The following is an 18303-nucleotide window of genomic DNA, read 5'->3' on the forward strand; positions in this document are numbered from 1 at the left end:
AGCGTGCTCCAAAAAAATGTGCCCCGCGTTATACAATCACGGATGATTGAACCAAATAAAAACCAAATAAACCATGCACAAAAAAATGCAAAAAAAAAGAAAAAAAGAGAAAAAGTCCAATATTCAAACTTTTCCAAGAGAATATATATAAAGTGCCAGTGTTCTTGACTAATAATTCCGTGACTTTTCCACCCTCTGTGTGATGCCGCCACCTCTTATATGCTAAACTCTCTCCAGATAATGGTAGGTATATAGCCTGTAATCAGTATCCAAGTGTATATCTCCTCAATTGTATGGCAATATTTCCATCTCTCCTTTTAGATGTATGCTAGATCAACATGCAGGAGCAAGGAAAGCGGCTGGTGTGGATGCAAACATTTTTTCCTGCATGTGGATCTAGCATACATCTAAAAGGAGAGACGGAAATATTGCCATACAATTGAGGAGATATACACTTGGATAAGGATTACAGGCTATATACCTACCATTATCTGGAGAGAGTTTAGCATATAAGAGGTGGCGGCATCACACAGAGGGTGGAAAAGTCACGGAATTATTAGTCAAGAACACTGGCACTATATATATATTCTCTTGGAAAAGTTTGAATATTGGACTTTTTTCTATTTTTTTCTTTTTTTGCATTTTTCTGTGCATGGTTTATTTGGTTTTTATTTGGTTCAATCATTCGTGATTGTATAACGCGGGGCACGTTTTTTTGAGCACGCTGGTGTTATTGTACATTTAAATGATTTATGTTATAAAGAAATTGAAAGTGTTATATTTATAGGGGTAAAAAGTTAATTTTTGCACAGTATCAGCGCAGTAGTATATGTGCATCATATACAAATATACATTCTTTATATTATCACACCTCCTGGAGGTGTTTTCAGGAACTGCAGCAGATATAATAATTTGATAAAAAAAACACAATTTTTGCGCCGGTAACACCACATACACATACTGAGAAAACCCCTGCACACAGCATCTGCGCACATCCAGCGAATGATGTTAAAGCTTCAACACTACCACCTGAATGTAATCTATAAATGAGGCTGTGAACGGTTTGTTATGGATGCTCTTTCACGTGCACACCTCCTCACTTTTGCTAACTCTTGAGCTATTGAGGATTATGATGTGTTGGCTCTGGATGGGTGTTGTCATCCAGAAGGATTCAGGCAGATGCCACCTGACATCACCTCATGGACATAATTCTCAATGGGTGGCCTGGCTCCTTTAAGGAAATCCCACATGATATCCGTCCATTCTAGGGATGAGGGATGAATTGACAGTGGATGATTGATGAATCATCCGTGGTCAGAGATATGTAATCCCTCACTCTTTTCAAAAATACTGCATGACACACCTCCAGCAAAGTCATCCTGGCATTCATTCCACTAAGCGAAGGGCATGTGAAACCATGTTTTGGCCCACTATATACGCTGACATTGAAAGAGAAGTTTCAAGATGTGCACCATGCAATGCTCTACAACATGGATATGCAATTAGCGGACCTCCAGCTGTTGCAGAACTACATTTCCCATGAGGCATAGCAAGACTGTCAGCCACAAGCATGACACCCAGAGGCGGAGGCATGATGGGAATTGTAGTTTTGCAACAGCTGGAGGTCCGCTAATTGCATATCCCTGCTCTACAACGACACTAGATGAAAGAACCTTTAACTCTTCACCAAATACCTGACAGATCTTGGTCTATCAGCTGACATATTTAAGTGGTCAAACAAGGATTTCCTGGTCTTGGTAGATTCGTACTCTGGATGATGGGAATTTGATGTTCTCCCAAACACTTTCAGTAACAGTGATCAGTACATTAAAGCGGATATTCTCCACACATGGAATTCCCTATCAATTAATGACTGACAATGCAACATCATTTTCAAGTAGAGAATTCAAGAACTTTGCTCACCAATGGGATTTTCAGCACGTCACCAGCAGTCCCAATTACCCCAGATCCAACGGTCTTGCAGAGAGGAGTGTAAGATCGGCCAAGCATCTCCTAGAGAAATGTGCACATAATGGTTCTGACGTTTATGCAGCCCAATGTAACCTCTGCAACACACCTAGGGATGGCATGCCTTCTCCAGCACAAGGTTTACTATCATGAAGAACCAGGACTCTGATTCCCATGGTCCCATCCCAGCTCCCGCCAAAAGTTGAGACTGATGTCCAGGCTGCTTTCTTTACATTCAGGCAAAAAGGAAAGATAAGCCATGACAAATCAGCCAGGCGCCTTTCACCTCTGGAGCCTGGGCAGGTGGTATGGATGGAGACAACCCATGGGTTTGACAAACTGGCCACGGTTCATGGAAAGGCCTGCCAACCAAATAGCTATGCTGTACATTCTAATGGTAGGATCTATCTAAGGAACCGCCATCACCTCCTACACATACCTGAATCATAATGTACTGTCGCTGTACTGTCACTTCAGGCCCCAAGTACAGCCATCTGCTGCTGTGCCAACTGACACTTTCACCAACGGATGTAACATACAACCACAACAAAATTATGATGTCAACAGGCAAGAGGTTTCAGACTCGCAAGTCCAACAAGTTGTTACTCATTCTGGAAGAGTGTGTAAACCCAATACAAAGCTCCAAGGGCCAAATCCACAAAGATCCGGCGTAACTTAATTTTTTCCATTTTAGTTACACTGCCTTAAAATTTCTACCTAAGTGCCCGATCCACAAAGCACTTACCTAGAAATTTTGGGCTGTGTAACTTAAATTCCGCCGGCGCAAGGCGTTCCTATTTTCATGGGGGCGATTCCCATTTAAATTAGGCGCGCTCCCGCGCCGGCCGTACTGCACATGCTCGTGACGTCATTTTCCCGACGTGCATAGCGCGAAATTACGTTACGCCGAGCTTTGTGGATTGCGACGGGTCAATAAAGTTGCGTCGGCAAAAAAAAAAGATATGGCGCGAAAAAAAAAATTCAAATTAAAAAAAAAAATCGCATCGCTGGACAGAAAGGTCTGTTTTTACAAGGTGTACTAACTTTACACTTTGTAAAAGCAGCCCTAATTTTGCGTTTGCAAGCTAAAACTTACGGAGAAAAAACGAAGCTGAAAAGCTTTGTGGATCTCCATAAGTGCTAATTTGCATAGCCGAGGCGGCATTTCGACACAAAATGCCCCCAGCGGCGGATGCGGTACTGCATCCTAAGATCCAGCAGTGTAAGTCCCTTACACATGCCGGATCTTCTGCCTAACTATGGAAAACTGATTCTGTGGATCAGTTCCATAGTTAGGAACAGGGATATGACGGCGTAACAGCACTTACGCCGTCGTATCCCTTTTGTGGATTTGGCCCCAAGACTTTATCACACACACTTTTACTCAGCTTCTTTTGTTTTATATTGCAGTTTGTTATTATTCCTTGCTATGCTGCACTCCTTGTTGGTTCTATATTATACTTAAAGGAGTTGTAAAGAAAAAAAAATGTCACCTTAATGCAATCTATGCATTAAGGTGAAAAAACATTGGATGCTGCCCCCCCCCCCGTTATACTTACCTGACCCCTCGAAAGTACCATGTGGTCCCGCGATCCTCTTCGCCCGCTCAGCCTGACTGCTGATTGGCTTAAGCGGATGGATTGAGAGCAGCGCAGCCATTGGCTGGTGCTGCTGTCAATCACATCCAGTGACACGGCGCACAGAGGGGCGGGGCCGAGTGATACAGTGAGCGGCTATGGCCGCTCACTCTATCATGGGAGTGCGCCCGCAATTACTGACCACCATTCAAGCTCTCGCATGACTGTGGTGAGTAATTGCGGGGAGGACCAGAGACAGCCGCCGAGGGACCCCAGAAGACATGGATCGGGGCCACTCTGTGTAAAACGAACTGCACAGTGGAGGTAAGTATGATATGTTTGTTATTTTAAATGAAAAAATAAAAATTAATTTACTAACGCTTTAATTTATATATGCATATCCTTTCTTTAAAAGGGGAAAGGTGTAGAATATGTATGTGTTCTGTTGTATTTACAAAGCTGAGGTTGGGAACACGAAGTAGAAAGTTATGAAGTGAAACTAGAAGAAATAGGTTTTACATTTGGCTCTCTGCTTGCTGGAATTAACAAGCTCTTCACAAGATTCATCTGACTATTCATCATTGCTTCTACAAAATCTACAGATACCAATGACTTTCATAGTCTGTTTAGATAACTTCACTGGAGAAATTTTGCATATAAAGTAGTTTTAATGTACAGGCTTGAGAAAGGTGGACCATGCATTAAAACTACTTCTCCAGTGTAGTCTTAAGTGTGCACTTTGACAGCGATTCGTGTGCATATATTGATGTGTGCGTATGTGTGCCTTTAGTACTCAGCTCACTGTGTTGTTCAGTATCTAATATCCAAAACAGTGCACAGCCTCTACATATATAGATCAGTGACAAGCACTCAGAACATAAAGTGCAGCTGATTATGGGTTGCTACTTTAAGCCATATTAACAATCTCTCAATCTCTCACCAGTCTAGTGCTTCATCCTAGGATACATAGCACTGTATACTTCACCTGCAATCCACTCTTCTCCCAAGGTCGATGGTGCATCTGCAGATTGAAATGACATAAAGATATTCATACAAAATGGCACAACTAAAGTACACAAATCAGCTTTCTAAAATCTGCCAATAACAATTAGTAGGAGCTGTACCTATAAAAATTGTACATATAAATATAGAATAATAAATAATAATACAATATTTAAAAAAATGTATACATATTTTTTTATTGCATTAACTAAATATTTCTTACAGATGAAAGTATTTGATATCCACTGAATATAATAATAATAATAATAATAATAATAATAATAATATATTTTTAACAGGCCTATTCAGCGTGACAGTAGGTCGAAGAAGACAATTGAAATAAAAAGTACTACAAGTAATACATAGGGAACAATCAGATTTTAGTCAGATTAATAATAGATACATTCTGATTGGTGCTATGAGTTAAAACATTTTTAATAAGCCAGTAAAAGTACAATAATGAAAAAAACATTTAAAGGCAACGCATATTCTCTAAAGTGGTTTTAAATAGATTTAACATGTTATTGGGTATTTATTGAATTCCCGGTGTTTATAGTAATAAGCGGTAGGATTCAGAAAGTTCCACGAAGTTCCATGAGCCAGATGGACTGCTGCGGAGATGACCAAGAAAAGAGCTCCTTGATATTGCTCTGTGGGTGTGCATTGCCTATCTTTGGTGATCAATCGGGGAAGCATTCGAGGTGGATCCCTATGTCAGTCATTCTGGAAATTGTATGGAGCACAGAGCAGAGAACAGAGAGATGAAAAATAACATACTGATAACCTTGATGAAGTGAAGACTCAGGCCCCGTACACACGACCAGTTTCCTCGGCAGAATTCAGCTTCCGACCGAGTTTCTGGCTGAATTCTGCCGAGAAACCCGGCCGTGTGTACACTTTCGGCCGAGGAAGCCGACGAGGACCTCGGCGAGGAAATAGAGAACATGTTCTCTATTTCCTCGTTGTTCTATGGGAGCTCTCGGCCCGCCGAGCTCCTCGGCGGCTTCAGGGCTGAACTGGCCGAGGAACTCGATGTGTTTGGCACGTCGAGTTCCTCGGCCGTGTGTACGGGGCCTGAGTCAGGACCCAACATTGAGTTTCATACAGCTTTATTCTTTCAGAAAGATAAATATCTTGTTCTCATAGCTCAATATCATTTCACAACATTCAGCGAAGCAGCAGCATTACTTAGAGCTTTCTGGCATACATGATGATTTCATAGGCCAGGAGGTCTAATGGCCATTTTATATACTCTGAAGTCCAGCATGGTTAAGAATTCCTGGCAAATACAGGACATAACTAAATGATCCTAGTTTATGTCTGCTCTTCATCTTAATGAGCTATGTAGCCAATATGTTGTACATATCCAAACCTTATATAATCCCTACCAATACGAATATGCTTACTATGTCCATATTGGTCACACAACTTTCATATTTTTATGCTATATATTTATTTTATGACTATATCATATTATCCAACTACACGCGTTTGCAGATATTTAAAGATGCAGGGAGCACTCATTAGATGATCAGCTCTGGTTGAATAAAGATTGACAATACCGGGAAGAGATTGCAATCTATGTAAGTGATGGTAAATGCTATAGAACTGCGTCTGTTGTTCATGAACTCCTGGACTTTATACCTGTGTCTTTCAGACTGCATGCTTCCTACATAGACAGCCTTTGGATTGTATAGAAGCCATTATTATTCAGATAAAATTGACTGGAGACAACTAGTCTGAAAAGCCTCTTCATACATATGAACATATTGTATTATAATCTTTATGTACGGTAAGTCCATTTTGTATAACGGTTTCACAATGGCCACTTTGTATATGGGCTGAACTGTGAGCAGAATGCTCCCCCCCACACTTCCATCTCAAGGTTTTAGTTTCACATCTTTTAGAGACAGCTGCTGACATATGAAATGTGACATTATTTGCTGTTTTTTATTAACACCACCCCTTTCTTATGTTATGTATATATAATAATAAATGATCCAGAACAGATAATTAGACAGAGCTGTGTTTTTTTGTCCTCTGTTTTATCTGTTCCATACAATTGCATTGGAGCTTTGGTTTTAGTATCTCAACAAGAAATATTCATTAGGCCTCGTACACACGACCGTTTTCCTCGACAGAATCCATCAAGAAACTTGGTGGCAGAGCTTTTTTGCCGAGGAAAATGGTCGTGTGTATGTTTTTCATCGAGAAAACTGTTGTGGAACTCGATGAGAAAAAAAGAGAACAAGATCTCTTTTTCCTCGTCGGGAGTCTCAATTTCCTCGTCGTGTTCCTCGTCGGGCTGGTTTTCTACGAGAAACACGTTCTTGTGTATGCTTAGAAACCTGTGCATGCTCAGAATAAAGTATGAGACGGGAGCGCACCTTCGGTAAAAGTAGCGTTCGTATTAGAGATAGCACATTCGTCATGCTGCAAGAATGATGGCATCGTTTAAATGCTGCGCATTTAAATCATCTTTAGAATGGGACAAAAATGAAAAATAATGATCTTCTTTTGCAGCTGATATTCACACAGTGTTCTGACTAACTTTTTCTAACATTTTTCATGCTGATCTCATGAATATTTTGGAATAATTTATATAGCCCGAAAATATTTTTTTTGAAATACAGATCTTCATTTGTAATTCTTATTTAATTCTTATTTAATTTCTAGTCATCTCCATGTTTTTTTTTTTTGGTGTCAAGTTACCACCATTGTAACAGTAGTGTTTGGTCTTATATGATCTGTCCCTTTATAATTAGACCTTTTGTAGTTTTTTTAAAGTTAACCTGCCTACTCACAAGCTACATTTTTGGTTTGATTTAAAACGCATAGACAAGTATGAACTGTAAACAAAAAAATACCTTTTATTCTGGTTTAAGAATATAAAAACAATAAATACAAGGCAGCACTGAAGAACCTGCTGCCATTTGTGCACTTGTGTGTGCACACTAAAATTGGGACATTGAGAAGCACATTCAGGAGGGAGCCCAATCTGGTCCTGGACTCCCAGAGGTCAGGAACAGCAGAAGGTCAGATATATGTCCCAAGGTTGTGGTACTACAGCAGGCTGCCTTCTGTCAGACCACCTTGAAGCAAGGCCATCACTTCCTGGTCTTCCTGGTAGCCTTCCTTGCTGCCTTCTCTGCAGCCTGCTCTGCAGCCTTCTCTGCAGCCTTCTCTGCAGCCTTCCTTCTCCGCTTGGCTGGAGGCTGTGCCTCTGGAGGTGTACTCATGCCAGGAGGAGGAGAAGAAGGTGGTGGAGGAGGAGGTGGAGGAGAAGAAGGTGGAGGAGAAGAAGGTGGAGGAGATGAAGGTGGAAGAGATGAAGGTGGAGGAGATGAAGGTGGAAGAGATGAAGGTGGAGGAGAAGAAGGTGGAGGAGAAGAAGGTGAAGGAGGTTGAGAAGAAGAAGGTGGAGGAGGATGAGGTTGAGAATAAGCTGGTGGGGGAGGATGGCCGTGGCTACAAATGTCCTCAGTAAGTAGCCCCCTCACCTCCTTATTCAGCAAACTTACTAGTAGTGGCTCAAATACAAGGCGTTTCTCCTCGGTCATTTGGCTCATTTTGGCCATTACGAGGGTGCCATTGCCCTCTTCAGGGGTGGTAGGCTGCTGGAGGGTGGCCTGTGCCTCTCTAATCAGGGCCAGTGCTGCCTTGCTCACCCTCATATCCCTCCTGGCCCTTCTTGTAGGAGGGCGGATGGGAGGCACCTGGCACCTTGTGCTGCCACTTGGCCCTGCCACCTCCTCTGTGCCACTCACTCTTGCCACCTCCTCTGTGCCATTCACCCTGGCCTCCTCCTGCCTGACACGTTCCAGACCCTCATCCTGGCTGATGTCCTCCTGTGTTTAAAAAAGGGACAGTTTGAGTTTTGGGTTCAAAAATCACAAACAATTTTCAGCTCATGACTGTTGCAAATTGTTTGAAAATAAATATAAAAGACAATCATTCTGACTCCAGCAGTTTGCATTCTTTTTTCCCCAACTTTTTCGGCCACTACTGTCTATTGATATGGAAAACATTTTTAGATCAAACATTAGATATTTTTTACATATTAACATCTATTTTACAGCATTTTTTCCCCACAAGAAATACATTTAAAATACTATACTTGGCTCCAGACAGCCAAATCCAGGTCTTCCTCCAGGATGGAAGGCTCATCTTGCTCCTGAGAGGGCTCACCTTGAGAAGGATCAGCTTGGCTGCAGGGAAGGCTGGAGGCTTGAATGGAGGCTTGGCTGGAGGGAAGGCTGGAGCTTTCTCTTGTGCTTTTTCTGAGGGTTGTTTGGAGGGAAGGCTGGAAAGTGATTCCCTTGATTCAAGGTGGTCATCCAGAAAGGACATTCTGCCGTAGTACCACAACTTCGGTACATATACCCTCCCTGCTGCTGCTCCAGACCTCTGAGAAGCCAGTACCTTGTTACGCGCAGTCCTGCATGTGCCTCTCAAGGTCCCAATTTTAGTCTCCAGCTGTTCAGCTGTTACATGGGGCATCTTTGTGTGCACAAATGGGAGCAGGCTATTCAGTGCTGCTGTCCTTAGTTCTTTATTCCTGTGGTTGGGGTCTTTTGTCGCCCAAAGAACGGGCAGCTCCCTTAGCCTATCAATAAATTCCCCCAGGAACTCCCTCCTGAAATGGATTCATATTTTCTGCCAGACAAAACAAAAGACAAATATTCTAATGTCAATCACAGTCTATAAACTCTAGTAATCTTTATCCCCATATAGCCCTTAAATCTCTTTGAAGTATAGGCCACTGATGTCCCAAGTTCAAATCATACCTTCGTCCACACGTTCGTCGTTCTAACGTCTTCCTCCGCACACCAAACGTACGTACGACACATGTGTGTTAAGCTTTATAAACACTACGCATGCGTGACACTACGCACACGCCTATGACGTTCTCACTCGATGTTTCCCCGCCCCCTCTCTTTCGGCGCGCAAAAACGACATGGCAAAATTAGATGAGCAGGTGTGTGATACTCGGCCAAGTTCTTCTAAACACGACGTCATGGCGGATTTAGATAAGCAGGTGTCTGATAATCGGCCAAGTTCATCAGAAAACGACAATATGGCGGAATTAGATGAGCAGGTGTCTGATATTAGGCCAAGTTCATCAGAAAACGACGATATGGCGGAATCAGATGAGCAGGTGTCTGTAATGAGGCCTAGATCATGCAGAAACTACGACATGCGGAATCTGATGAGCAGGTGTCTGTCCTTATAAATTCGACACAACAAGCCCGGAGCCTGATGAGGAAACGTTAGAAACGCGGAGCAGATACAAGGCATCTAACATGTCCTACGTGGAAATGGTGGACATCTTACAAAAGTCTGATTACGATGGCAAGTATGGGCCCTATACCCACCCTAATTTAAGGAAGGCCAAAATTATGGATAAAGTGCAAAGAAGTCTGGATCGTCATTTTGGGGTGAAACGATCGAAGGAACAGCTCAGAAAGAGGTGGTCAGACCTCAAACTGAGGGAGCCGGAACAATTAAGGAGCATTAAGATAATGCTTGGAAAAAGTAAGTACTTCTCCTGTGTCCCTATTATTATTGTTTTTCAGAACTTGCATGTTGCTCCATGTTGATGCTTTTGCATATAGGACTTTCTAAAATAACGGTCGTTTCAGACACATTCGTTCGTCCACTACATACAATGTTTTCTGAAGATACAGGGTTAACTAAATTTATATAGGCTTGATTATATTCCAGAAATATGTTTAAATAGGTGTCTAGCTGATGTGTTTGTAACTACAATTCAAATCAAAATTAGATCAGTCTAAAGGAGAGGACACTCAGCAGCTTTTTACACATCTGCACTCAAGAGCACTAGTGTGTGCCACCAGAACAACCTTTTTAGGGTGACCTCCACAGGTGCTCCTGTGAATTTTTGGGGTGTCTACATGTGTAAAACGTGTCCCAAAAAGGTGAGTATTCAAGAATAGTGTTTGCCAAAAAACATGTCTTCTGCTTGTAACTGCCCAAACAGACACTTCCAAGCAATGTTTAATATTCCTATTTTTGCCCTCAAATATGTGTGTGCTAAGTGTACTTTTTGTTTCATTCTCATAGGGGACAGAAGACTGGGAGGATACCACTCCTCCGAGCCAGAAAAAAACAGACCGCGCAAGGAACCCTCACCTCAGCGCCCACCTCGCAAGGAGCCCTCACCTCAGCACCCACCTTGCAAGGAGCCCTCACCTCAGCGCCCACCTCGCAAGGAGCCAACACCTCACTGCCCACCTCGCCAGTAGCCCACACCTCACCGCCCACCTCGCCAGGAGCCCACACCTCACCGCCCACCCAGACCTCAGGATGTGGAGGAAGGAGAAGTGGTTGAAATTACTACAACAGGTCAGTATCTGTCACCACAGCTTCAGGAAATACGAGATGTAGGGCTGCAAATGTTTAATACCTTTTTGTTTTGTTTTTTAGGGGATGATTATGTGGCAGAAGAAAGGCCCCGATCCTCTCATTCCAAGACCCAAAATCTACTCCTTCAAATAAAGGCGTGCAGTAGGGAGATGTCTGAAATCAAGCAAAAAATGGTCTTTATTGAGAAAAGCTTGAAGGACATAATTGAGGACTTGGAGGGAAACTAAAAAAAAAAACTATTTTTTGTTCCCAGTTTTTGTACTTTTTCTAACAAGCCAAAATTTGAAGATGCACACAGTGGGTCAACATGTGCTATCTGCCATCTCGGGATATCTATGTCCGTGTTTTGTGGGTGCAACCCCTTCCTCGCAACTCAAGTAGGTGAAAGGAAGAAGGGGTTGCACCCACAAAACACGTCCATTGATCTCCCATGATGGCAGATAGCACATGTTGACAATAGGGATCATTTTTAACCCTAAAAAGACTGTGTGCATCTTCAAATTTTGGCTTGTCCAGGGGTGCCAACACCCATCTTACAATGGGAAGGTAGACAATTTAATTTTTTTTTACAATGTCTGCGTTATTGTCTAGAGGTTTACATTGTTATATTTTGTGCTATATAATATTCTGTTTTTATTTTTTGTTAAAATAAAAATAAAAAATGCCAGTTTATGGCAAAAAATAAAATAAAAATCTATACACCACAAATATTTGAGAAAGACCATGTGTGTGAATATGCACCAAGTAAAATTTTGGGCAAACCAACAAGAAAGTGTGTCTTGTTTTTCTTAAATAGAATTCTAGAAATTCTAATGTGTTTAGTTTTGGTGTTACCTGTGAAATGGTTGTTAGTTCATAATGAAAATACACTTGACACTACATGTAGTACACTAGGAAAAATTATGAGACAGCTAAAATAAACACAAGCGAGACATCAAAAATGGATTTTAAACAGATTTTTAGAGGTTTTGGCTCAAAATGTTAAATTACAGATTGGCTGGCATAGGAATGGCCCCCCTACCCGTGAAATATTCAACATACTTATCCGGACTGCATGGGCACTTTGGGGGGCAAGCCAGTACGGGCAGGTTCTAGGCCCGGCAATGTGATTTCACCTGAGGTAAGTCTGGCCTCGGGCCCAACTGTGGCCATATAGGTAGGAGACTGTCTCCTTAAAAAATTGTGCAATATGCAGCAACAAAAAATAATATAGTTCCATTTATACTCCGCCATATGCATTGCGGTTAAAAACAGGCGGAACCGGCTGGCCATTATCCCAAAGGCGTTCTCCACAACTCTTCAGGCTCTGGCCAGCCGGTAGTTGAACACCCTCCTTTCTGGGGTGAGGGTCCTTTGGGGGAATGGCCTCATTAGATGCGGTCCCAGGCCAAAGGCTTCATCAGCCAGAAATACAAAGGGGAGTCCTTCAACATTCTCTGCATCCGGTGGCAATGCAAGGTCATCGCTCTGGAGACGAAGCGCAAACTCCGTCTGCCTAAAGGCTCCCCCATCCGACATCCGGTCATTCTTCCCCACATCCACAAAGAGGAATTCGTACTGTGCTGACACCACCGCCATCAGCACAATGCTATTAAACCCCTTGTAATTGTAGAATTGGGAACCAGAACAGGGTGGTGGCATAATGCGGACGTGCTTCCCGTCAATGGCTCCACCGCAGTTGGGGAAGTTCCACCGCATATGCCACAGTCTGCCATTCCTGTGGCGTGGACGGAAGCTGTGGAATCAAACCCAAAAAATGTTTTACTTTTGCACATAACATTGCAAGCAGGTTATACAAAAACATTATTGGGCAATATCATTATAACATTTATTTTAACCACTTACCCCCCGGACCATATTGCTGCCCAAAGACCAGAGTACTTTTTGCGATTCGGGACTGCGTCGCTTTAACAGACAATTGCGCGGTCGTGCGACGTGGCTCCCAAACAAAATTGGCGTCCTTTTTTTCCCACAAATAGAGCTTTCTTTTGGGGGTATTTGATCACCTCTGCGTTTTTTATTTTTTGCGCTATAAACAAAAATAGAGCGACAATTTTGAAAAAAATGAATATTTTTTACTTTTTGCTGTAATAAATATCCCCCAAAAATATATAAAAAAACATTTTTTTTCCTCAGTTTAGGCCGATACGTATTCTTCTACATATTTTTCGTAAAAAAAATCGCAATAAGCGTTTATTGATTGGTTTGCGCAAAAGTTATAGCGTTTACAAAATAGGGGGTATTTTTATGGCATTTTTATTAATATTTTTTTTACTAGTAATGGCGGCGATCAGCGATTTTTTTTTCGGTATTGCGACATTATGGCGGACACTTCGGACATTTTTGACACATTTTTGGGACCATTGGCATTTTTATAGCGATCAGTGCTATAAAAATGCATTAGATTACTATAAAAATGCCACTGGCAGTGAAGGGGTTAACACTAGGGGGCGGGGAAGGGGTTAAGTATGCCTGGGTGTGTTCTTACTGTGGGGGGGGGGTGGCCTCACTAGGGGAAACACTGATTTTCTGTTCATACATTGTATGAACAGAAAATCAGCATTTCCCCTGCTGACAGGAACGAGAGCTGTGTGTTTACACACACAGCTCCCGTTCCCCGCTCTGTACCGAGCGATCGCGTGTGCCCGGCGGCGATCGCGCCCGCCGGGCACACGCACGGGAGTCGGGGGCGAGCGGGGGGCGCGCGCGTGCGCCCCTAGTGGCGGCTAAAAGGTAGGACGTCCATTTACGTGGTCTCGCCTAGGAGAGCCACCTTGTGGACGTATAATGACGGTGCGGCGACGGCAAGTGGTTAAGGAGCATTTAACCCCAAAAATATAAGGCCCAATTATCACATTCCTCACCCCCTCTGATGGACCAATGTAAAAAATGTACAGGGGGGGGGGGCTAAATGAGTTTGGGACCTCAAAAAAAAAAGGGTGAAGCTATACTTTAAAACACATTCTGTGGGGGGCTAGATGAGTTTGGGACCTCAAAAAAAAAAAAGGGTGAAGCTATACTTTAAAACACATTTTAGGGGGGGGGGATAAAGCACTACAATGGATCTTACAAAATACATTGGGAAGGGACTAGGCTAAGTGTGTTTGGGCCCAGGTTAGAATGCTGGGGAGGTAAGTGAAGGGAAATATGCATGTAGGCCAAAAAAGGGGCATTTAAAGCTTACAGCATGCATGGGGACAAAGAGGACATTCACAGCATATTACAAACATGGTAATTAGGGAAGGAGGAAATAAATACAATACATTAAATGTGATATTAAAGGAGAAAACTTACCCTCATATAGTCGTCCTGCAGAACCTGTATTATAGCAGAACAAGTATCCGGAATTATGAGGCCCAGAGCCTGGGGGGAGATGCCCATCGTAAATTTCAAGTCCTGCAGGCTTCTCCCAGTTGCCAGATAGCGTAACGTGGCAACTAGCCTCTGCTCAGCGCTGATGGCTTCCCGCATAATGGTGTCCTGCCTGGTGATATATGGCGACACCAAAGCACAAACTGAACGGCAGAAAACTATCTGAAAGCACGAAGACTGAAAAGCGTGAATCGTCACTCACCAAACTTTTACTAACACGCGGCAACACGACATTAGCAAAAGCAGCCCCAAGGGTGGCGCCAATGGAATCGAACTTCCCCTTTATAGTGCCATTGTACGCATTGAACAATAACCGTGTTTGAGAACGAAGAGATTTGGTCTTGACAGTGTGTACGCAAAGAAAGCTTGTCAAGTTTCTCGACAAGCCTGACAAGGAACTCTTTGAGGAAAAAGATGTTTCATTTACGACGAGTTCCTCGGTCGTGTGTACGAGGCCGGACACATGCTAATAGTGCACCAAGAGCCGGATTTACCATTAGGCATAGTAGGCATGTGTCTAAGGACAGCTTTTTCTTGTACAGTCATCAGTACAAATAAAGCAAATGCTCATGCGTTTATTTATACATTGACATAGTATTCTAAGCTAGGTTAGGACCAGTAAAACAAGAAAATGTTCCTTGTAAAAGTCTTTGTGTCCTTGGTGCCATTTTAAAAGGCACTGGAAATATTATTGTTTGTCCAAGTCCGGTTATAAAGCAGTGTTCGTTGCCTGCAGCTTCTGCGTTGTGTTAGAAAGGGAATTGCTCTGATATCATCTGTTACCTCATCAGCATTTTCTTGAGCTACAGTTAACATTTTTATATTAGCATAGCACTCGCTATTGCTAGAATAAGTGTAGGAAAATGTATTTGACTCATGGTAGTTGCAGAGTCTGTTAATTGGGTCAGGGTTCAGATTCAGGTCAGGCTAGAAGGATCTGCAGACCAGGCCTCTATTGCCTCCCTCTGGCTCTGGGGGTTTCATGGAAACTTCTAGAAGCTAGTGGGCAGGGTATAGGGTTTTTTTAATGGCAAATTGACTAATCCACAGGCTGGTGGCGGAACCAGCCCATAAATATTGAGGAGCCTAGTCAGCAGTAAAGTCAGGTGAAAGATAGATGGTTGAGGTGCTGCTGCATAGCCAGGGAGGGGGGGGGGGGGGTCTGCCTCCATGCTGGTTGGAGGAAGGAGAAAAGCTGAAGGAGGGAGTTTCACTGCCCTGCAGTCCACAGGGGAAGGACAGCCTGCATAGCTTGGAAAGGAACCAGCCTAGCAGAATGCCTGAAAGCAGTTCTATCCATAGCTGCAGGGCAAGGACAGTGTGAGTACCTCTACAACCCCAGGGCGTATAAGGGAGAAGTCTGCCTGAATTAAAGTTTTTGGCACGTCATCATGGGACAGTTTTTTGCTTGCCCAATCCCTTGCCTTGGGATCAGATACTGCAGCCAGGTGGGCTGGTATTTTTTCATTAAGGGGACCAAGAGCTCCTCCAAGTTGGGACTTTGTCAGAAATCCACTCAGGGGATACCAAACTCCTAGGAGGGGATTAATTTGCTAAAGACTATCACTGTCCAGAGGGAACACAGTCAAATATCTGTTGTTGCAGTGTGCCAGAAAAGGAGGTTTTCCTTGTGTTTCTTCAAGTCAAGTTGGGCACCCCATTACCCCTTTAACCCTATCCAAGCGAAATCCCTAATAAATCCTAGAAACCAAGCCTATGGACTGTTCCTTGTGTCTGGATGCAAGTTGGAAAATGCATGTTGCCTGGCTGTGCAGACTATAGGGGAAACCAAAACTCAGCGGCTCCTAAGGCCCCTACAAATATTTTTATCGAAGGGTCAGGTAAGTAAAACGGGGGCTCGGGGGGGAGGGGGGGCTTCATCATCAGTTTTTTTTTCACCTTAATGCATAGATTGCATTAAGGTGAACAAAAAAAATTTTTCTTTACAACTCCTTTAAATGTGATGTCTACATATGAAGGGATTTACAAATAGTGAAAGGATATTCCATAGGTGATCAAGCACTGAACACCAGAGTGGGAAAGTGTGAAGCATAAAGCAGAAACAAACTACCAATGAAGTTACCTACAGTCTCTGTACAGTATAAGAGACCTTGGTGCAGTTATCCAAGAGAGTGCCAAACAAAAAAAACAAATCTATGCACGTAATAGGGAGTAATATACTCCACCCTGGCCAATAGTGTACTGCTAACGTCACAATCTAGTCAACGGCATGCGTCCAGCGCCGGATGCGTGACGTCGATGCGCAGTAGAGTGTCCGCCCAAACCCTCAGCCAAGTGACGTGGAGGGAGGGGGAGGGTGCATACTAGCACATTATGACTTTACCCTGCAGGTGGAAAAATAAGGCTAGCAGTACAAATGCTTTTTAAGTTAAAGAACCTTCTGCCTTTAGAACCACCGTAGTGGATGTGTATGGATGACGTTTGGATAGTAAGGTTTAGTGTCATTTTAATGTAGGGTATTGGCATGAGCATTGCATTAGTCTGCCCATTCAGTTTGAATTAGCTGCCAACACATCTCTAAAAAACAAGCACTAAAAAACATAACATGCAGCAATTATTTATTATTATTATAATAATAATAATAATAATAATAATAATAATAATAGTACATTTTATTTATAGGCACATTTCAGAACACCCAAGGTCACCTTACAAGGATTGCAAAAGAGCAACAAAAATATATAGATAAAATACAAATACATTACATACCCATTAAATTACAAAAACAAATCAATGAAGTCAGACAGAGTATGCTAGTTTAAAAAGATGAGTTTTAAGATGTGATTTGAAGATAAGTAGGGAATCAATATTGTCAATACTGTCAGGAGGGAGGGTGTTCCAAAGTCGAGGGGCAGAGCTGCTAAGAGCTTTCAGTCCCATAGTGGTCAGGCGGCCGGATGGAACATCAAGTAGGATGGAAGAAGAAGACCTGAGGGTATGGGAGGGTCTGTTGATATACAGGAGTTCAGAAAGGTTTGGAGGAGCAAGGTTGAGAATGACTCTAATGCCGCGTACACACGGTCAGAATTTCGATGTGAGCTTTTGTTTGTAAATTCCAACCGTGTGTACACTCCATCTGACTTTTTCTGAATTTCTGACAGCAAAAATTTGAGAGCTGGTTCTCAAATTTTCCGACGGGAAAAGTTCTTGTCGGAAATTCCGATCATCTGTGTGCAATTCAGACGCGCAAAAAAACACGCATGCTCCGAATCAATTCGACGCATTCTCGGAATCATTGAATTTTTCTCGGCTTGTTGTAGTGTTGTACATCACCGTATTCTTGACGGTCGGAATTTGGTGTGACCGTGTGTATGCAACACAAGTTTGAGACAAAATTCAGTCGGGAAACCAGTGAAGGTACTGAAGGACAGGAGTGATGTGATTAAAAGAGGGGGTTGATGCGGGCAGCAGAGTTCTGAACCAGTTGTAGTTAATGGAAGGACTTGAGATGGAGACCAAAAAAGAATAGATATGCAATAATCTATGCTGGAAGTGACCAGATTGTGAACAAGAACGGCTGTGCTGTTGGGTGTGGAGAATGGACGAAGGCAATTAATCTTGCATATCAGCCATGACTAAGCACTGACTGCCAGTGCGAAACGCGTTGGCCATACTGTATGTTGTTGGTTTGCAGTGACTGTATGCACAGTTGAAAAATAAAAGACATCTCTTTTTAAGAAATTTTGGAGTGCGGCTGTCCAGTTTTCGTCCTTTTTGTTTTTGCTATCATCAGCATTGCCAGCACCCTGGTGGTTCAACAGCCCTTGATTGTCTACGGGGCTCACCTGGAGCTGTGAGAATTTTGTCAATTAATCTTGCATAGATGGAAGTATGCTGACTGAGGGACACTGATGTGGGCTTGGTACCAGGGCTCAAGTCCTGCGGGAACGAAGTTCCTGCACTTTTTTCACAGCAGGAACTCAGTTCCCTTTGAGGGACTAGAGCAGCCGAGTCACCCGAGCCAATCCTTCACTAA

This window comes from Rana temporaria, chromosome 5, assembly GCF_905171775.1.
Source record: "Rana temporaria chromosome 5, aRanTem1.1, whole genome shotgun sequence".
In the NCBI taxonomy this organism is placed as follows: Eukaryota; Metazoa; Chordata; class Amphibia; order Anura; family Ranidae; genus Rana; species Rana temporaria.